Source organism: Sus scrofa, chromosome 3 (genome assembly GCF_000003025.6).
Source record: "Sus scrofa isolate TJ Tabasco breed Duroc chromosome 3, Sscrofa11.1, whole genome shotgun sequence".
NCBI lineage: Eukaryota > Metazoa > Chordata > Mammalia > Artiodactyla > Suidae > Sus > Sus scrofa.
Window position 1 is genome coordinate 53,414,876 of NC_010445.4, and position 22,429 is coordinate 53,437,304.

Here is a 22,429-nt window from a genome sequence, read left to right on the forward strand (position 1 = left end):
CAGGCTAGGGGTCGAATTGGAGCTGTAGCCACCGGCCTACGCCAGAGCCACAGCAACGCGGGACCCGAGCGGCGTCTGCAACCCACACCACAGCTCACTGCAACGCCAGATCGTTAACCCACTGAGCAAGGGCAGGGACTGAACCCCCAACCTCATGGTTCCTAGTCGGATTCGTTAACCACTGCGCCACGACGGGCACTCCCAACTCCTAAAGTTTTTTAAGAGTTTTTTTTTTTTTTTCTTTCTTTGTCTCTTCTCTTCTGGCCGCCCCGCAGCATTTGGAGTTCCAGGGATCAGATCTGAGCCACAGTTGCAGAAACGCCAGATCCTTAACCCACTATGCTGGGACAGGAATGGAACCTGTGTCCTGGTGCAGCCAAGACACCACCAATTCCACTGCGCTACAATGGGAACTCCAGGAGTTCTTGACATCACTGGAGTGTGAGCCTTCCCACTTTCTTCTTCAAGATTCTTGTCTATTTTCGGTCTTTGCGTTTCTATATAAGTCTTAGAATTTACCTTGTCAATTTCTGTAAAAACGCCTGCTGTGATTTTTATTGGGATCGTGTTGAATCCAGAGGTCAAGTTGGGAAAAAATGAGTCTTAACAATGTGGAGCCCTCGGACTCATGCCCAGGGCATCTTTCTGTGAGAAGCAGTGAGGCATTCAGATGACATCCACATGTGCTGTTCAGCAACTCAACAGACATCCCAAGTGCCCTGGCCACCACCAGCATCGCCCCTGCCCCCGAGGCACGTATTGGCGGGGGTGGGGGCAGGTCGGTGTTGGGGGGCAAGCCATAAGCATGTAAGTAAGTAAACATTTGGCCTGTCACTGGTCATCAGCGCTGTGTGGGGAAAATAAAGGAGACGCTGGGGACCAGGGAGTGGTCTGTGGGCTGGGTTCGGGTCAGGTGCTTTAGGGGTCACGGGAGGTCTCTCTGATAAGGTGACAGAAAAGAGGTATGAGCATACAGACAGCAAGAGCTAGAAATAGCCAAGAGGCCAGCATGGTGGATGGGGTTAGCCAGGGAGAAACACACCAGGGAGACTGGATGGGGGCTGGCTTTTGCTCCAAGTGAGGTGGGAAGGTGCTGGAGGGTTCGGTCCGAGGAGGGAGGGGGGCTGGCCTCAGAGATAGCCATGACTCTAACATGAGCTTATTTATGTTGGCACGTATGAAAGCCTGGCCTGCAGCAGACACTCCAGATCTGGTTCCCTACTTGGGTGGCAAGAATTAGGTACAAGCCATCGGTACTCGCCACCCAGGTCACAATGTCTAGTCCAGCTCCTTACCCAGACCAGGTTCGCAGCAAACATGAGGGATGAAGGAAGGAGGGAGGGAAGGACACAGCCAGGACCAAGCCCCTGTCTGAATTCCCAGGTGCCCGCCCAACACCGACGCCCAGAAATCCCTGTGATCACGGTTAATCTAGGGAATGGTACTTAGGAAGCCTGTCTGAAGGTACAATTACGTGCTAATGACTAAAAACCAAAACAAAAAGTGCCGCGTGTGTGGGAGCTGTTGGCTAAAGGACCAGCGTCTTCACTGGGGACCAGTGGTTCCCTCACTGACCCTTGGCTGCCCCATGTTCTGGAAAAGCAGCATCTCATCTCCTCTCCATTCAATTCTGTGGGCAAAATGGGCCATTTTCTCCTCTCCTGAAGAACTGAGAAGCATCACTTAGGAAGGAAGAGCTGCCTGGGACACCCAGTTCTGCAGACGGAGCCCACCCTCCTGCGGGGGATGTGAGGGCTTCTGACCTTAGAGTGGGTCCCATTTAAACTTCAATTCCAACCCTCTTGTTCGATGACCTTAAGCAAGTCCCTTATTCTTCAGGATCCTGTTCGCCTCATTCCCAACATGAGGCCACCAGGCAGAGAGCACATGAGGTATAAATGAGAGGTGCACAGCTGTGTGCAGGAGCGCCAGCATGTCCCCGGCAGCACAGACACTCAGGTGAGTCTGGTGCACCCCACTTCTGCCTGGAGTAACCATCCTGAACCTCACAGCCCCCTGTAAGCCTGAGTCCTGGGAGTCAGGCACTTCTCCTTGTCTGCTCTGCATTTCAGAAAACACACTCTCTACCCAAAGAGAAGGTCCCATGGGATGAACGGGGTAGCACAGACCCAAGGCTTCAGAAGCACTTGTGGCCAGAGAAGGAAGGGCTGCAGAGACTGCGGGGGGCGGGGGGGGGGGTGCAGACAGGACTTTTCCAGCCAGAGACATGGGACATCTGCTCCTGCCTACCTGAAGAGACCACGTGGTGGCTGCTGGCAAGCAGGAGTGGGAGCCCGACTCACCTGTCCCTGGTACAAAAAAGGGCATAAAAAATATATAGTCACTATGAATCACAATAGCATTAATGACAAGGAGGTAAACAGCCAGCACTGGAAACTGGTGCTTAAGCCTGTAACATGTCTTTGGAGTGAGAGCTTCCGCCTGCTGGTCAGTGTCGAAAACTGTGTGTGTGTTTCTCTGTGTGTGTGTGTGCGCGCACACGCAAGCATGGTGCAAAGACAGACACACATGTGCACAGGGGTGCTGCTCACTGCATCTAATGGTAAGTTGATAGAAACATAGGCCCTTATGCAGATATGAGGGAAGGAGCAGAAGAAACACAGGTGAAAAGGACCCTCGGTGAATATCTAGTGACTTAAATTAAACAGAAGGAAGGACACAAGCAGTGTCTGCCAAGGACACCTCCACCACCTAGGTGAGATTTCTGCCTCCAAGAGCTCTATTTCTGTAGGCACCTACGACTGATAGGGGCTCTGGCCTTGGATGAACAGGGACTAGTAAGGAGCAATGTGTTTTTTTGTGCTGCATCTGCCCTGGGTCCCACAGTGTGTCAGCAGGAGACAGGAGATGAATGTATCTTACAGGGGACAGACACCCCTCCCCCCGGGATAGGCAGCTCACTCTGGAGCTCCAGAGAAGGCCGCATGCAACATACATGGAAAGGTATGTCCTTCTCCTAAGGCAGGGGGTGGCCACGTTTCTCTGTAAAGGGCCACCTGCTGATGACTTTAGAGGCAGGCCATCCAGTCTCTGCTATGGCCTCTCTCAGCTCTGCCATACGAGTGGGAGAGCAGCCAGTGTGTCAGCGTGGCTGTGTCCCAATAAAACTATTTACAAAAACAGGCTGGGGGCGCACAGACAGAATCACTGCTCAGCCTACCTCTTCAGGCTCTTTTTAGTTTTGAGCTCTTTGTATGGCCTTCAGAGGCCCACCGGGTCAGTCTGGATCATCATGAATTTTCCACAAAATGACTACTCTTAGCCTGCTGTGTTGCAAGGCCCCTGTTTTCTCAAAATAAAATCATGACCTCTTCCAATGAGCTGAGGAATGGCCTGAATACAGGCCCCAGGTTGGCTGGAAAATCCTGATATTCCTCCTCCCCATACCAACCCAACCAACCTGGTGAATTTCATTCCTTAAAAAGGAAAAAGATTGGGAGTTCCTGCTATGGCACAGTGGGTTAAGAATCCAACTCAGCAGCTCCAGTTGCTGCGGAGGCATGGGTTCATATCCCTGGCTGGGGAACTTCCATATGCTGCATGTGTGGCCATTAAAAAAAGAAAGGAGTTCCTTTCATGGCTCGGTTACCGAATGTGAACCGAATGTGACTAGTATCCATGAGGACGCAGGTTTGATCCCTGGCCTCGCTCAGTGGTTTAAGGATCCGGTGTTGCGGTGAGCTGTGGTGTAGGTCGCAGACGTGGCTTGGATCCCACGTTGCTGTGACTGTAACATAAGCCGGCAGCTCTAGCTCCGATTTGACCCCTAGCCTGAGAACTTCCATATGCCCTCGGTGCGGCCCTAAAAAGCAAAAAAAAAAAAAAAAAAAGAAAATTAATTTAAAAAAAAGAAAGGAGGAAAAACAATTGAAAAACTAGAGCAAGAGGAAACCCAAAGAAGCAACCACAAGCAGTCAACAGGGGCTTATTTATCGTTAATAGCAAGTGCCTTCTGCCCTCCCAGTCGCCCCTGGTGAGGGGCCCGCATGTCGTCTTGGATTAACATCTGTATCCACGTGGGAGCCTGATAATGATTTTTCCTCATTATCTTTACGAAATAAAAAGGCTTTGAAAAACGGCCGCTGACGAGCTGCCAGGCTGACGTGTCTCCCTCGGTCCTTTGGGGGAGGCTCGGAAATAACTTCCACATTTAAATTCTTCCTCCCATGGGCACACTCTTTCTGTTGCAATGATTCATCCGCCAGGGAAAATAAAGAGTTCTTCTAAAGGAAATGGACAGTGCAAACCTGAGAGCCGCCCACTCCTGCAACCCCAATTCCCCTCCAGCTGCAGAAGGCTCGACCCGATACCCAATATTCCACTCCTTGAGGAAGGCAATGTGGATGAGTCCACCCTTCACTGAGGCTTCACCAAACCTTCCCCCACTACCCACCCGCCCCCGGGGCTGGCTGGGGCTTCATGGAGCCAGACTCCCAGGAGAAACCTAGGAGATGCTCCCGCCCCAACCCAGTGAGCTCCTGTAACCTAATAAGAATTATCACTCATGCATCCTAAGGTCAATGCTGAGGCTTCAGCTGCCTATTAGGCTCCCGAGTTCCCTTTCATGCTTTCCTTTTTTCCAAGGGTCTGATGATTCATTATTCAGGGAAACAGTGACCTCAGCAATGAAAGAATGGAAGGAGAGAGTTAGCAAATGTGTTATTAAGTAAATTTGCAATGACATCCATTGGGGCAGCAAAGAATTTCCAAAATAGACACCACTGCCACATCTGGATGGAACGGGCATTCTCAGAGGACATGCGATTCTTGCAGCCTTTGGAACTTACTTCCCATCCCTCAAGGGTCCTTTCAGGGTCCTTTCTAAAGGGTTTCAATGTACAGTATAAACCAGAGTCAACTGGAGAATCGGATGGGTGACAGTGTGTGGTCAGGGTGGGGACAACAGATGCCTATAAAAATCAGCAAGAAGGGGAAAGGAGATTTATGAGTCATGCTTGTAGCTGAGTCAGGGAAAGCCTTTGTTACGAGCCACTGTTGAGCTGCCACAGACAAACCGAAATGAATCCATAAAACACAGCTGCAGCCCAGCATCTCGGTCCACCTAACGGTTGGTGCTAATGCTCCTTTGGGCCTGGCGACTTTGATCCTGGTGTGCTCAAGTTCACAGGAAGGCACACAAGAAAGATGATGTCCTGGAAACAAGAGGTCACATTTGTGTCAGACACCCAGGCTGTGGAATGTGCGGCTGAATATCAGAGCCTCAAACAACGTTTAATAAAAATGTGGGACGCTTCTGTAACTGCTAACTGTGGGTGGCAGCCAAGCGAGTTTGGGAGCAAACAAGATCTAGGTTTGCGCCTTCTCTAGACTCTTTCCTTCACTCAGTGGTGGTCCAGACAGAGCCAGAGGGAGGATGACCTTGTCTGTAAATGGGAGCTGACCCCGACTTGCCATGGTCCTCATGAAAGCCCCTCCAGATTGCTCATCTGGAGCTCACTTAACAGAGGGCAGGCTGGGCAGGAAAGGTGAGCCGCCTCCTCTCCACGGTGCAGAATCCATGGCTTTGGAAGGAGAGCAGGCCAGCATCTTCAGAGCCGCAGGTAACTGACCTACGGCCACACACCTGGTTGGTCCAAAGCAGCTTTATGTTGCATTGTCTTCCCTCGTCTCCTTTCATGGCCATCGCTTCTGTTCTTTTTGTTTATTTATTTTTATTATTTTTAATTTGTTTTGCTTTTTAGGGCCATACCTGTGGCATATGGAAGTTCCGGGCTAGGGGTTGAATTGGAGCTACAGCTGCCAGCCTGCATCACAGCCACAACAACGCCAGATCCAAGCCACATCTACGACCTACACCACAGCTCATGGCAATGCCGGATCCTTAACACACTGAACGAGGCCAGGTACTGAACCCACATCCTCATGGATGCCAGTTGGGTTCGTTACCACTGAGCCACAGCAGGAACTCCCCATCACTTTTGTTCTTTACAGGGCATGCTGGCCACCACCTCTACCCAGAGCTCAGGGGCCAGAGGCCCTAGGGGAAGGCTCTTTCTTGATGTTTCCAATGCAACCACCATGACTACTTTGCACAGGAACCCATGAAGTTAGATCGTCCTGCCCTCCTTCCCCAGGTATGATTCAGCTGAGCACAGTTTGCTTGGGGAAGTGGGGGGTCACCTGGGTGGGGAAAGGGCTTCCCCTGGCATGGATGGCTGAAAAGTCCACCCAAGCTGCCTGGACAGCCCCCCCCCCCACCTGACATAAAAGTCTGGGTCAATCTGGAGCCCAGGGTTGGGAAACTGGCCTTGGTGACCAATGCCCAGGCCCTCTGAACTTAAAAAAAAGAGGGGTGGGGGGGGCAAGGACCTTGAGCTCCTTCTGAGGTGTCTCTGCTCCAGGTCCTACTGCTCTTGATGTGCTGCCCCTCAGGGGCCCCCAGGAGAGGCTTAGTGCCACCCACCAGGAAGGGAAGGAGGTGACCAACTGTGCTCATGAGACTAAAGAGCCACTGCAGGAAGGCCCGGTGGCCACAGTCACATTTCAGGATGCTCCAGGGGCTTTGGCTGGAGGACAGTTTCTAACAAGAACAGTGTTGTCCCCTCCCCCTGGAATGCCCGGCCAAAGCATCCCCATGGTCAGAACATCACTGGCCCGAGTCTCCCTGGTGCTTCCCAGCAGCATCCCGTACCTGCCTCTTCATTCCCAGCTGCCACCATGAAATGCACAGAGGAGTCTGCAGCCGGGCCTGAGATGTGCTGGGAGCCGGCGTTCCTCCTCAAGAAACCCTTGCAGGCCCTTTGCACATCAAGTCTGGAGAAAGGCCTGCCCTCTGGACATGATGGGACGGATGGGGGCTGGGGGGATGAGTCACAGAACAGACACCAGGAGGACGGTGGACAGGAAGCCCCCAGCCCCCAAGAGAGGGGACTTGAAGCCCCTCCTCCAGAAAGACCCAGCCATGGCAGAAAGCCAGCCACCAGCCAAGCCCCAGTCCTGCTCATCAAGCAAGCGAGCATCACAGGGGCAGAAATGGCTGGTTTTTACACATTTAAAGTCAATCCGGCAGGACTGGAAACATTCACTTTGTACCTTCAGAAGACCTCTCTCCTTACTCAATTCTGCCCTGGACAGCCCTGCAGAAACTGCAAGGAGATGAGAAGGATCAGTTTTCTTTTGAAAAAGAGACTAAGCTCTCCCACAGACATCTCATGACGTGACCCCCAAGCAAAGCACATTTTGCCCACCTGCCTGATGCCCCTTCTGCCCCAGCTCCCAAGCCCAGGCAGAAGCTTCAGGGTGTCCAAAAGAATTCAAGATATGACCCCTTGTCAGGACGTTCAGTGTGAGTCCTGAGCTGAGAAAGTCCAGGCCCAGAACACCTTCTGGGAGGCATTGCACTGGGCACACGGTACTGAGTTAGTGAAATTAACTACAGATAAAGCTCGGCTTCTGGTTTTCTCATGTCAGCTTATTCAATCATCACTATTTGATCCTGTGTTTTTCCCTCTGGACGACCCTCTCAGACACTATCCTTCACCCATAAGCAGAAACAGACACATCCAGCTACCATGGCAAAGAACAAAGTGTGTGCACCCATCAGAATGGCCATCTACAAATAACAAATGCTGGAGAGGGGGCGGAGAAAAGGGGACCCTCCTGCACTGTTGGTGGGAATGTAAATTGGTGCAGCCACTATGGAAAACAGTATGGAGGTTCCTCAGAAAACAAAATATAGAACTCCCATATGATCCAGCAATCCCACTCCCAGGCATCTATCCAGACAAATCTCTAAATCAAAAATATATATGTGCCCCTATATTCATAGCAGCACTATTCACAATAGCCAAGACATGGAAGCAACGCAAATGTCCATCAACAGATGAATGGATTAAAGAAGACGTGGTTATATGTATACATATATGTATATAATGAAATACAACTCAGCCATAAAAAAGAATGAAGTAATGCCATTTGCAGCAACATGGATGGAAATAGAGACTCTCATACTAAGTGAAGTCAGTCAGAAAGAGAAAGACAAATACAATATGATATCACTTATGTGTGGAATCTAAAATATGACACAAATGAACTTTTCTACGAAACAGAAACAGACTCACAGACATGGAGAACAGACTTGTGGTTGCCCAGGAGGGGAATGGGATGGGAATTTAAAGTTGGCAGATGCAAACTATTATATATAGGATGGGTAAACAACAAGTTCCTACTGTACAGCACAGGGAACTATATTCAATATCCTGTAATACCCCATAATGGAAAAGAATATGAAAAAGAATATGTATATGCATAACTGAATCACCTTACTATACAGCAGAAATTGAAACAACATTGCAAATCAACTGTACTTCAGTAAAATAAATTAAAAAAAAAAACAATAGTGTATGTAAATGGACATCTTGGGTACGCAGGCCGAGGCTCACCAGGATGCCCCAGGATCCCTAAGCGCAGCATCCACAGCCCCTGGTGATGAGCTGCCTTTGTGACTTCACTCCTCCCAAGTCACTTCACCCTCCATCCCTGTCCCCTGACGTCTGCGCTGCCATGACATCCTCCTGTGTCCAGGCCACTACCATCCTGTTCATCCCTCCAGCCCTTCCAAGATCAGGAAGGCACTCCTAGCCCCTGCCCCACCTCCACCATCCTACCCTCACTTTTTTTTTTTGTTTTGTTTTTTGGTTTTTTTTTTTTTTGCTTTTTAGGACCACACTCTCAGCACATGGAGGTTCCCAGGCTAAGGGTCCAATCAGAGCCACAGCTGTCAGCCTACACCACAGCCACAGCAACACAGGATCCTTAACCCACTGAGCGAGGCCAGGGATCAAACCTGCAACCTCATGGTTCCTAGTCAGATTTGTTTCCACTGCTCCATGACGGGAATGCCCATCCTCGCCTCATTTTAACATCGATCTATTTCTGCCACCTGGGCCTTAGCTGTCTGTCTGCCCCCACTAGATGGTAAACCCTCGAAAGCAAGCACAGTGACCCCTCCCCTCCCCCACATCTCCTCAGATGTCCCTGGCTGAGGACAGGTTCCCAGCAGAGGAGAAGTGGGGCAGAAGCGCTTCTACTTGGGAATCTGCTTTACAAGTTTGGGGAGAGGCTGGAGGCTTCAATTCCCTGTGATAATTCACTATAAAGCAGGCTCTTCAGCCAGGAGGCTGACCTGGAAGCCCCAGAGCTTGGACGCTATCTCTGGGTCACCTCGGGGACTGGGTCCTAACCCTTTAGACTAATGGAAAACAGGGCAACCAGATTAAATCACGTCCGCTCAGAAGACTGCCATCTGTACGGCTCAGAAAGCTCCTTGCTCTGCCCAGCCCCTCTGGACAACGCTAAACAGGCTTAGCTTGCCGTGGGCACACAGCAAAAGTAGGTCAGCACAGCAACAGGCGCTTCCACCACGATGCACTAGTGATGGGAAGGCAGGGCCGCCGGGAGAGGGGTGGTGCCTGCTTGGTGGCTCTGTGCCCAGCCTGGGTGGCTCAGCAGACAGGGGACCCAGGGAATGAGGACAACTCAAGGAAAGTGGGGGGGGACCCAATTCCTAAAAAAAAAAAAAAAAAAAGGCCGCAAACAACAGCAGAACGAGACCAGGGTAGACACCCACTGCCATTTCCCTACCTTCAAAGATACTGCGGTTAGTGTCTTGAAGGCAGTAAAATGAGCTGTTAATGTTAATTTTGTTAATGACAAAAACAACAGTTTTGTCAATAAACCTTCAAGATATGTTCAGATCTAAAAACCCAAAACTTTGGTGATGTTCACCCAACCTCCTTCAACAATGACCTTCTCCTGCACGGGTGTGACGCCCCGACAATTTGCATGAACAGAGGGCCAACTGCAGTGCTGCCTCCCAGCTGGCTGGCTCCCTCCACCTTCAACTACTGGTAAGAACTGGCTGCTCACCGGGGGGTGAGGGGGGGTGCTGGGACCAGTGGGTCCAGACTGACAAGGAGGACACTGAGCTGTTCCTGCTCCCTGGGGCTCCCGGGAGGGACACGGCTCCTAGCTCAACCCCTCAAAGAGCCTCCAGGGAACCCAGAACAGGAGCAGAGCAGTCAGCCTGGTGCCCCATAGATATTTCTCAGCAGAGCAGCGGCCTTGTGGCCCAGGCCAGGCGACAGTGTCCGAGTCTGTAAACTCAGATATATGACATGCGGGACACGGTCTCCTCTTTATTTCATTTCTGTAATAAAGGTTTCAGGAGGTTTTTGTTGGACTTCAAGGCCCCTTCAAGGAGCTAGAACTCAAAGTCTCTGGCCAAGACAAGAACTGCCAGACCTTTATCGCCCCACCCGTCTCCTTGTAATGCCCCTCCCCCACCTTGAGTGCTGTGTCCTACTCCTTCCCGCCCCTACTAGGAAAGGATTGTGGCCCACTCCTCACCCCGCCTTATACACCCCCAACCATCCAGCAAGTATATCCTAAGACCCCTCTTTCCCCAACCCATCAGCAGGTCAGCAGGTGTATCCGGAGACCTCTACCCTCCCTGGGCTATAAAAACAGACATGACCATGCCCCGGGGTCGGCTCTCCCTGATCATCAGGAAGTTGTCCCACTGTGCTTATAGCATCTCTTATCTCAATAAACTCTTCTTTTCCTTCACCTGGCTATGCTGGAAAATTCTTTTTTCTGACCCAGCTGCGCAGACCACAACAGTTTTGTCAATAAACCTTTGAAATACGTTCAGGTCTAAAACCCCACTACTTTGGCGATGTTCACCCAACCTCCTTCAGCAGTGACTTCTCTGAAAAGTTTTCTCTTGGGTGTTTTCAAGAACTAACACATATACACACTGCTGTATACAAAAGATGATTAACGAGAACCTATTGTATCACATAGGAATATCGACCCCATAGTCTGTAATAAACTAGATGGGAAAAGAAGAATGGATAGATTTATAGGGATGACTGATTTCACTTCGCTGTATACCTGAAAATAATACAGCATTGTCAGTCAACTCTATTCCAATAAAATTAAATTTTATTTATTTCTTTTTGTCTTTTAGGGCTGCACCTGTGGCATATGGAGGTTCCCAGGCTAGGGGTCCAATCAGAACTGTAGCCACTGGCCTATGCTAGAGTCACAGCAACATGGGATCCAAGACACCTCTGGCACCTGCACCACAGCTCATGGCAATGCTGGATCCTTAACCCACTGAGCGAGGCCAGGGATCAAACCCACATCCTCATGAATGCTAGTCGGGTTCACTAACTGCTGAGCCACAATGGGAACTCCAAAATTAAATTAAAAATAAATAAATAAAAATAGTAATTCCCGTCGTGGTTCAGCAGAAATGAATCTGACTAGTATCCAGGAGGATGCAGGTTCGATTCCCAGCCTCGATCAGTGGGTTAAGGATCTGGTGTTGCCATGAGCTGTGGTATAGGTTGCAGACACAGCTTGGATCTGGCGCTGTTGTGGCTATGGTGTAGGCCGGCAGCTACTGCTCCGATTTGACCAGAAGCCTGGGAACCTCCATATGCCGAGGGTGCGGCCCTAAAAAGACTATGTGTGTGTGTGTATAATAAAATAAAAAAAGAATGAAAAGGCAGAGGCCAGAGCATCCTGGGTCTGGAGAGCAGTCAATCCTTCCTTCCTCCTCCTGGCCTTTTGGGCCTTTGCTCACACGTGTTCAGCACATATGTTGTTCCTGGGGTGCCCCATGGCTGACCAAGAGGCTGCAGTTCGGGGAGAGCAAATGCATTCGAAATGTGACTCTGTCCTTTAACTAGCAGAGCAGCCAAAACACAAAGCAAAATAAAACAAAAAAACCCAACCAAACTCATAGATACAAAGAACCAATTGATGATTTCCAGAGGCTGGTGGTGGGGTGTGGGGGAGATGGGTGAACGTATTCAAAATGTACAAATGTCTATAAAATAACTTATGGAGATGTAAAGTGACTGGTGACTGTACTTAATTACACTGTTATATATTTGAAAGTTACTAAGAGGATAGATCTTAAAATTTCCCATTACAAGAAAAAAAAATTTTAACTATGTATGGTTATGGATGTTAACTAGACTTATTGTGGTGACCATTTCATAATATATACCAACATTGAATCATTATGTTGTACACCTGAAACTAAGGTTACACGTCTATTATATCTTAATCTAAAAGAAAGAAAGGATATCGTCAGTGATAGGGGTTTCCAAAGGACACCAAAGCAAGTCTGAAAGACTTCCACTAGCCAAATCAAGAATTCTTAGACAAATAAAGAATGATAAGTAAAAGATTTTAATCTGCTGATGATGAACCCATGAATCCAAACTGATGTAACTAAGTAAACACATAAATGAAAGAAAAAATCTCAAAAAAAAAATAATAATCAGTTACTAAACCTCTCTCTGCCTGATTTCTCACCTTCACAGGGCAGCCGAGATTGAAGGACCTAGTACCTGTTGTCGACTGCCAAAAAAATGCATGACCTACGAGTTGAGCATGACTTTTTTTTTTCTGTGAACATAACTGAACTTCAGCCCAGGACACAGCCTCTCAGGTGGCTCTGAGGGATGCTCTGAAGAGGGAAGGGAGGAGCCAGGATGTATGGGAGTTTTTGCAACAAAGACCAGGCAGTCGGAATATTAATTAAATACAACCAGACATCTCAAGATCAGGAATTTAGCCTTTTTCTATATATGGGAAGATGCAAGAGCCCGGGCTCACCGAAATCACTCCTTTGTTATGCACCTGAGCTGTCTCAGGCCCGTATCCTGTGCTTTTCATCCTCAGAACTCACTGTCCAGGGTGGCAGCAGTGGCTTGATGGCTGCAACATCTTTTGTTTGCTGACCTGGCAGGTGACATTATTTCGACAATACCGATACTGTAAAGCAGTATCCTGTGAGCCTCGGGGTAAGATTGCAATGAGTGTTAGCTCAGGTGGCTGGGATTATTATAGCAATCCAGGAACCCTTCAAAAGGTTTGAGTCCACATTTAAATAACAGATGCTAACCACAGACGTCAATTAGTTCCATTTTTAAATTCCAAGGATATTTACCAGCTACCAGGGAAGCTGCAAGGCAAGCCTTTTTAAAATGTCCCTTGTAATCCCAAAGGTTCCTGTACAGGGGACATCAGCTTGCATAACAGTATTTTCCTGAAGAGCTGGTGATAAACAACATTTCTGTTAACTGAATCATACTTTAAATATGTCCGTGGCTCACAGCCCACTCACTGGAGGAGGCAGAATCCCACCCTCCTTCTCGACCCTTCTGTAAGGCAAAGCTCATCACCACCCATCAGCCTGATTATCAGAGTTTCAACCACCTGCTTTCCATGAGGCCCCAACTACCTTTTTTTTTTTTAACTTTGAAATTCTGGGTAAAATGGGAGGAAGTTTGGATTCTTTTTTTGATCTCAAACAATTAATTTAACAGGTTTAGCCAAGTTAAAAGTAAAATGCTGTTAAAATAAGTTGACTCCGTTAGTCCAGTCTATTCTTCATTTATTAATGAATACAGCATTATCTCAAAGCATGTTCAAATTAGTTACTTGATTATGTAACTTAAGCAATTTGGTATATTTAATGGTGTTATATACTTATCTTTATTTAAATAAAGCCATGCAGTCTTCAATCCTTAGACCATGCTAGACTTGGAGTCTATGAAAAGGCTATCAGATTCTTTATTATTTACTTATTTTACGGCAACACCTGCAGCATATGGAAGTCCCCGGTCCAGGGTCGAATTAGAGCAGCAGCTACGGCAACACTGGATCCTTAACTCACTGAGCAAGGCCAGGGATCAAACCCACATCCTCAGAGATAACATCAGGTCCTTTACCTGCTGAGCCACAACGAGAACTCTAATCAAAATATTTAGAACAGAATGAAATAATTGTTCCAAGGCCACACTCATGTTTTTGGATGTTACAGACATAAACAGAAGTACATTTAATTTTTACAAACTTGTTTGGGAACAAGAAAAGGAAACCAACCAACAAATAAAACAAAAGGAGATGTCTGGTATAAATGAAGACATTAAAAAGTTATCTCATTGTTTTCAGACAGAGAAGCAATACATATTCATTGTAATTCATTCCTTCTTTCAATGAAAAGGTCAAGCCTCTCAGGCCATTTTTCACTAGGCAAAGTCAAGTTTGTGATTATATACATACTACAGGTTTGTATATATATTATTGTAAAAAATAAAATGTCAGTAAGGAATGTTAAGTCCTTCCTAACTCTTTTCTCCTAGAAAACTTCTTTTTTTCCTTTTTAGGGCCATACCCGCAGCATATGGAGGTTCCCAGGCTAAAGGTCGAATTGGAGCTACAGCTGCCGACCTCCGCCACAGCCACAGCCACAGCAGATCCGAGCCTCGTCTGCAACCTACACCACAGCTCATGGCAACGGAGGATCCTTAACCTACTGATTGAGGCCAGGGATCGAACCCACAACCTCATGGTTCCTAGTTGGATTCACTTCCGCTGAGCCATGATGGGAACTCCCAGCTTTTCTCTTTTTCAATCTATACTCTCCCTGAATTACTCCTTTGCAATTCTTTCCTCTTTCATGTGGTTTACTCTCTCTTGCTCCAGAGTGGGAAGCCAAGTTCATGTCTATGTCAGAATGACACCAAGCCAGCTAGCTCCCTCGGAGGAGTGGTCTGTCTCTGGTCTTATGCCTGCAAACATTTTGAGGTCATGAGAAATTATATTCACAGCAACAGCAAAGCCATTCTTAGCTATGGTTGCAAGTGAAGTTTTAACATTGTATGGCTGTGTGTATGTCTGTGTATGTGTTTCCGTGCCTCTCAGTGTCACATGACAATACAGCAGGATGACAACACTGTAGGATTTATTCCACTGCGAGGCCAAGAATCCCAGGGGCAGCAAAAACGTGTGCACATCAGAGGTGTGATGGTGATGAGTCCTACAAAGCGTGTGCTTTCCTCTTTCTGTGGTCTCTTATCTCGGTTGCAGAAAAACAGATGCAATGAATTTTCTGTCTTCTAAAGGTACTGTCTGCTTTCTGATAAGTTCCTAAATGCCCTCATATGGCAACAGGGGAAGAAGAGCGGGACTTGGATTTAGATAAAGAGGAAGGAACTGAATGCGGGAAGAATAGCCTCAAGGTGACCTTAAAATACTGAAGGGTATCATGGTTTTACTCAAAAGCAAGTCTCTTGAAAGATGCCCCATGGACCTGGTCAAGCCAGACTCCAGAACCAGGTCAAGCTCTCTCAAGCTCTCCCTGCCCTTGGGGAACTTGGAAGGGGCTGGGTGAGCAGAGAGGAGTCCAGAGCCAGGCTCCCCCTGGAACCGATGGCCACTTCTCTTTCCTCTGCAAACTCACAAAGTGCTTCCAGGCTGTGGGCCACCCTTGGGGTGAAACTGGAAGACTGCAGTGGTGGCGGGGGGACGTGCCTCCATCAGGAGCACATGTAAGCAGAGAATGTGGACCGTGGTGTCGGCTCCATCACTGACCAGCTGGACCACCTTGGGGAATCTCCTCCGTTTTTTGGACTGTGCTTTCTTCCTCTGGTGGAATAAGAAGTAACTTTGTAAACTAGGAAATGTCCTAAGAAAGTGAGGTCTTCAAGGCACACAGATGGCCGTTGGGCACATGAAAAGATGCTCAACGTCACTAATTATTAGAGGAACGCAAATCGAAACTTCAGTGAGGTACCACCTTGCACCAGTCGGACTGGCCATCATTTTAAAGTCTACAAATAATGAATTGTAACTGACCAGGACCCTATGGGGTCTTCCAGGGACAAGCCCCTTCCCCACAGCCTTTGCTGTAGCTCCTCTCTGAAATACCTAGATAACAGAGGGTGGGGCACATTTCCCGAGTTGTTTTACAGATGTGAACCATCCCCCTTCCAATGAAAGATGTAAACTACCGGATGACCGTGAGCACAGAACCCCCAGGGCCTAAGGGGCCTAAGGACTGATAATGTTAACACCTGTACCCTGTCACCTCACCATCAGCCAATCAGACTGACCTAGCTTTTAAAATCACTTTACAAAAACCACTCGGGGCATTTAGGTTTTTCTTGTGGGGGGGGGCATGAGCCACCTGTTTCATTGCATGGCCTGCAATAAACCTTTCTATGCTCTAGACTCTGATGTTTTGGTTTGGTTCACTGTGCATCAGGCACATGAACTTGAGTTAACACAAATGCTGGAGAGGGTGTGGAGAAAAGGAAACCCTTCTAAACTCTTGGTGGGAATGTAAATTAGTGCAGGCGTTATGGAAAACAGTATGGAGGTTCCTCAAAAAACTAAAAACAGACTTGCCATTTGATCCTGTCATCCCACTCTTAGGCATATGTCCAGAGAGGAACCTAATTTGAAAAGACACATGCACCCCTATGTTCACTGCAGCACTATTCACAATAGCCAAGACATGGAAATAACCTAAATGACCACTGACAGATGAATGGATAAAGATGTGGTATATATACACAATGGAATACTACTCAGCCATAAGAAAAGAATGAAGTAATGCCATTTGCAGCAACATGGATGGACCTAGAGATTCTCATACTAAGTGAAGTAACACAGAGAAAGAAATACCATATGATATCACTCATGTGTGGAATCTAAAATATGACACAACTACGTACAAAACAGATACAGATTCACAGACAGAGAACAGACTTGCGGTTGCCAAGGGGAAGGAGAGGAGAAGAATGGATTAGGAGTTTGGGATTAACAGAAGCAAACTATTATATATTGAATGGATAAACAAGGTCCTACTATAGCACAGGGAACTATTTTCAGTATCCTGTGATTAAACTATAATGGAAAAGAATATAAAAAAGTATATATATATATTCTTCCTTATATATTTTCTTCCATATATATGAAGTTACTGAATCCATTTGCCACCTAGCAGATATTAACACAACATTGTCAATCAACTATATGTCAATAAAATTTTTTAAATCAGGTCCTCTGACTCTTTGAAGATGGTCATTTAGCCCATGTATTTATTATTCTGGGTAAGAATCGGCCTGCCCAGGTATCCATATAGGTGACAAGGAGGCATGATGACGAAAGCCTGGCTACAACAGAGCATTCATTTTTTTTTTTTTTTTTAGGGCCGCACCCATGGCATATGGAGGGTCCCAGCCTAGGGGTCTAATTGGAGCTGTAGCTGCTGGCCTGCACCACAGCCACAGCAATGCCAGATCCGAGCCGTGTCTGTGACCTACACCACAGATCACGGCAACGCCGGATCCTTAACCCACTGAGCGAGGCCAGGGATCGAACTCGCAACCTCATGGTTCCTGGTCAGATTCGTTTCTGCTGCGCCACAACAGGAACTCCTGACAAAGCATTCTTCATCCATGACTGTGCCATGGGACACATCAGGGCCATTCATGCTAGTCTGCTCTCCTCTTAACAGAGGGCATGCAAATCCTCAATATCCTGGAGCATGTGTTACCTGAAGTTCAGGTTTATGCTGCTGCCTCCTTGCTGACTGCGGCAAGTGAGTCAGATGTAGGTCAAGGACCTGCCTTGCAGTCTCCTGTCAGGTGCTGATGCTGTCAGTGGCAATGACTAAGCATGAACCCATGCTGACCCAGGGAACTCATTTGTACCACCAGTGACTGGGTTTACCGATGGCCTGGCATAAACCCAGTCACTGATTTCAACATCTGGCCCCAGTGGATCCCAGCAAGGCCTTTGTGTTCAGCACCAAGAGTTTAAACAAATTAACCCTTCTATCTTTGCCCTTCCAAAGAAGTAAAAGGGCAATCCTTGTGGGTTGGCTGTGCTGTGGTTTCTGGATGCAAATTCCTCCTCTAGTTTTATTAGAGTCCAATTCATTGTAGACTCGTGTCCATGAGGTGCACAGCACATCTACGTTTGCAAGTATAGGACAGGAGTGATTGCAAGTAATTTGCTGCTCGTGGGGCCAGTTTCCTTTTCTTACGCATGACAGCAACATTTCTAAGGCTGTCTGCCCTCACAATCACTTTTCCTCTAAAAAGGAACACAGGTAAACAAGCCGGCTCCACTCCTTTCCCGCCAAGGAGGGAGCAGTCTTAGGAACAGTCTTCCAAACACATCCCATCTTCCACAGAGAAGGCGCTCATCTGTGTCTGTGCTTGTGTGTGCATGTGTGTGTGAGAGAGAGAGACTTCATGAAGGCAAGCCATTGGGTCTCTAAGCCACACACTCCAGAATACAATATGGCATCTCCTTCGTCTAAGATGCATCTAGCACCTTCCTGCCACCAGGAAAGTACCAGGAAATAAACCTTATGGAGTTTGCAAGGGTCCCAAAACTGTTTTTTACAAAAAAAAAAAAAAAAAAAAAGGAGTTCCCCACGTGGCGCAGCGGAAACGAATCCGTCTAGGAACCAGGAGTTTGCAGGTTTGATCCCTGGTCTCTCTCAGTGGGTTAAGGACATGGCGTTGCCATGAGCTGTGGTGTAGGTCACAGATGCAGCTTGGGTCTGCTGTTGCTGTGGCCATGGTGTAAGCCAGCGGCAACAGCTCCAATTAGACTCCTAGCCTGGGAACCTCCATATGCTGTGGGTGCAACCTTAAAAAAAGACAAAAAAAACCCCCAAAAACAAGGGACTAGACGGCAGTGGCTACACAGTGCTACCCATGTGCTAAAATGACAGAACAACACACACACACACACACACACACACAAGGCACAGGTGCTACCTCTGGTTTTGGCCTCCTATCCTAGTGATGCAAGATGCAACCACTGGGGGACACTGGGTGATGGGCATGCAGAACTGAGTTCTTTGCAACTTCTTATGACCCTATTGCTATTTCAAAATAACAAGTTTAGAGGAGGAAATGGCAAGAAAACAGCAAATGACAGTAAGAGCAGTGAGGACCCACACAGCTCCTGGCCCCAAGGCCAGGATGGGTCCCTAACCCGCCCCGGCCCCCTCCTCCAGCAGGTTGACCCCAGGAAGAATCCTGTAGGTCCTGGAGGCAGGGACACCTCTGCAGATGGTCAGCACAGATGCCCAGATCCCCAGTCCTGGGTCTCTGCCTGCTCCTGGCTGCCTAGTCCACTGACTGATCTTCAGACACCTGGTTTTACTGAGCATCACCACACTCTCAGGGCCTTTCAAAGAGTAACTTGGCAAAACGGCCCTGCCACCAATTCACAGGTTTAGAGCAAAGCCCTTAAACTGTAGAGTCCATAGGAGAAGCCTCGTGACCATCATTGGGGCCCACCAGGGCGTCTTCCCGAAACTCCCTCTCCTCCTCCACTGCACCGCAGGGCTGCGGTGATTCTTCAGGGTTTGATGTCTGGGCCTCAGCTGGCCCCACCGGCCTTCTTCCCTTGCATCTGGCCCCAGAGGCCTGCCCTGCAATGCTTGCCATCTTACCAGCAAGGAAACCAAAGCAGGGAGGGGTAGAGAAGGTCACGCACCGTGAAAATGTTGTGGAGCCGTTAGCTAGACCCGATAGCAACCCTACATCCTAAACCAGTCATGTTAGTACTTGCAAAAGGGCCTCGATGCAACAGAAACAAGAGGCCTTCCAGCCCTGGCCAGGGCTCCTTCCCTTGGGCAGCACTGCGCCCTCCACCCTCTCCTACCTCCAGTGGTGCCATCCCCATCCTCACCCTCACCCGGACCCTCACCTTGGTCTCCACTTCACAACCCATAGCCCCAGGCACAGAAGTGCGGTCAGGAAACAGGAAGCTGGGTAAGCTCAGGTGCCTTTGGCCTGAGAGCTTGACACGGAATCCCCAGCCCCCACCCCACCCCACCCCACCGCCTGCGTTTCCTCCATCCTTTGTCCGTCTCCTCCTCCTCAGCACATCAAATATTGACTCAGCCTGAGCTGCGGCCAGGGCATGGGGACCGGGGCCCAGACTAGGCATCACCAGACTGGCACCACTGTCAGCGCGCAGAGGGAGGGAAGGTGGCTACTCGTGATTGCTCAAATGATAAAATGAGAAAAAGCAGTTCAAAGTGTTTTACAAACAAAGATATACAGCAGTGCTTCTCAATGCAAACTGGCGCGCAAATCACCTTGGGATCTTGTGAAAATACGATTCTGATTCCATGGGTCTGGGGCAGGGCTGAGATTCTGTGTTTATTTATTTATTTTGTCTTTTGTACCGCTCCCATGGCATATGGAGGTTCCCAGGCTAGGGGTCTAATCACAGCAGTAGCCACAGGCCAATGCCACAGCCACAGCAAGCGGGATCCGAGCCACGTCCGCAACCCACACCACAGCTCACAGCAACGCCGGATCCTCAACCCACTAAGCAAGGGCAGGGATCGAACCCGCAACCTCATGGTTCCTAGTCGGATTCGTTAACCACTGTGCCACGACGGGAACTCTGATTCTGTGTTTCTAAGCAACGCCCAGTGACCGAAGTTGTAGGTGACACGGCTCATACCTTAAGGAAGAGGGTCGGGAGGCAGGAGTGGCAGGAGGGATGCTAAAGGTTACAAGTACATTCCACCTAATGCAAGTGGACATCGGGTGTCTAGGTCTGGAAGCCCACGCTGCCCCTGAACCAATGGCATTGGTGCCTCTAGGGGTGGGGCCCACGCCCCCAGGTGATTCCAGATGCCCAGAACCCCTGCTGGTGGAAAATCCCAGCTCTGGTGCAGGCATGCCGCCAGCCATCCCAAGCGCTCGGGAGACGTCTCCATGGAGAGGAGATGCGCTGCTCTCTCTGGCAGTTTCTTCTAGCTCCTGTTAGATGAACTTACTAGAAAATTTTCCCCTTGAGCCCAAATACCACTGTCTCCCCACTCCTCCTCCTGGGCCTTCTACTCATTTCTTCTGTATGTCAAGGCTACAGAGGATGATGGTTCTCAGCTTATTATTATTTTTTGCTTTTTAGCACTGCACTTGTAGTATATGGAAGTTACCAGGCTAGGGGTCAAATCGGAGCTACAGCTGCTGGCCTACATCACAGCCACCACAACACCAGATCCAAGCCACGTTTACCACCTACATCACACCCCGCTCACGAGGACCCCAGATCCTTAATCCAGTGAGCGGGGCCAGGGATTGAACCTGCATCCTCATGGATACAAGTCAGGTTCGTTTCTGCTGAGCCACAATGGGAACTTCCTCAGATTATTACTTTTAAAAGTAGATGAAATTCACTTCAAAGAAAATCTAGTCCATAACATCTTGAACATTTAAATACCATCAATGAAACAAAGCATTCCTACCTACTCACATGTGCCCGCAGAGATATCGTCTACCCACTTTCACAAAAAGATTTAGAAGGCATTTTCTTCTAAATAGTTTATGGTACCTTTAAAAAAAGTCAGTGGTGAGCACTGAAAACCCAAGTTATATTATTTGAACTCAGATACATTTCAAATGGGTAAACATCACTCCCTTACAGCTGGGTATCACTGAGAATCTACAAAATCAACACCAACATAATTAGCAAACATTTCTTGCAAAGAAAACAAGGAAGTTACCTTGATACTGTTGGCAAATCACCCAAGGTGTGGGTTCATACTGAGCCTCTTGTACCTTTCAGATGATGGTTGAAGCCAGGCGTTTGTTTCCAAGAACAAAGGAGGCAGCCAAATCTCTGTGCTTTTCTTCCTTCTCTGATGTAAACAGGGAGCTGTTTTCCTCTAGTTTGTGGCTGTGGATCCTTCTGTGTTTTCACCCAACATTGGAAAGATGAGCTTTCTGGGTTCTCAGCTGTTTCCTAAGCATGCTCATTTTCTTTCCAGTGACCCTGTCTCCTCTAGGCATAAATATCAAGGAAAACCGACTCCTGCACTCCCGTCTCCTTGCTGAGCTCCTGGGACAGCCCTCCAGATTCCCCCTTTTCCTACCCAGTCTTCCCTGATGTCTGGAGCCACGTGGCCACTGACCCCTGCATGGCCATTTGGTTCCTGGTTCCTGGAGACAGGCCTCTGCTGTGGGCACAGCTGATCCCAAAGAACCTTCCGCGGTTGCTGGGTTCACTCCAACTCATCACCCCTTTCTGCAATCAGTGCAGGACCCATAAGCGCCAGGCATGCTGGGCTTAGCGATACTACTGGTAATTTACAAATTCTCACATCCCCGGGCTGTAAGAGTTTGAATACGTTCCACTGTGTTTCAGCCACATTTGAGAAATCCATTTTCCTTGGTCTCTGGCAGCGCATGGCTCTTACCAAGCTGCGTGGTAGTAAAATGATGGCACTCCCTGAGATACGTGGGGAGGGGAGCCGAACCAAGACTCACATCATGTCCATAGCTGAAGGTTACAGCGATGACCACAGAGTGCAGAAGCATCTGAAGACATGCAGGCAGGACCCTCTGAGATGGGAAGACGGTACCCAAAGACATTCTCGAATGAGAGTCTGGGCAGAGACAGAGGCTGATGGATTTCAGGTGTGATGCAGACCAGCCCCCACGAGGCTCAGCTGGGCAGGAAAAGAACTTCTCAGAGCCACACTGGTCCAGAAAGCGCTCTTCTTTCATCCATTTTGGACACAGCAGTTCCCATA

At 48.5% G+C, this 22,429-nt stretch overlaps 1 protein-coding gene across 3 annotated transcripts in view; it reads right to left on the bottom strand.

The window, feature by feature from the left end:
- The window catches only part of NPAS2 (neuronal PAS domain protein 2), a 191,571-nt gene that overhangs the window by 116,071 nt on the left and 53,071 nt on the right, over positions 1-22,429 (bottom strand). The window contains exon 1 of one of the 3 annotated variants that reach the window (XM_021087168.1): positions 2,251-4,411. The exons of the other annotated variants lie outside the window; for them this stretch is intronic. The gene's annotated coding sequence lies outside the window, so the exon portion shown is untranslated. Of the gene's footprint in view, positions 1-2,250; positions 4,412-22,429 lie in introns of those variants that run through there. 3 annotated transcript variants of the gene reach the window in all.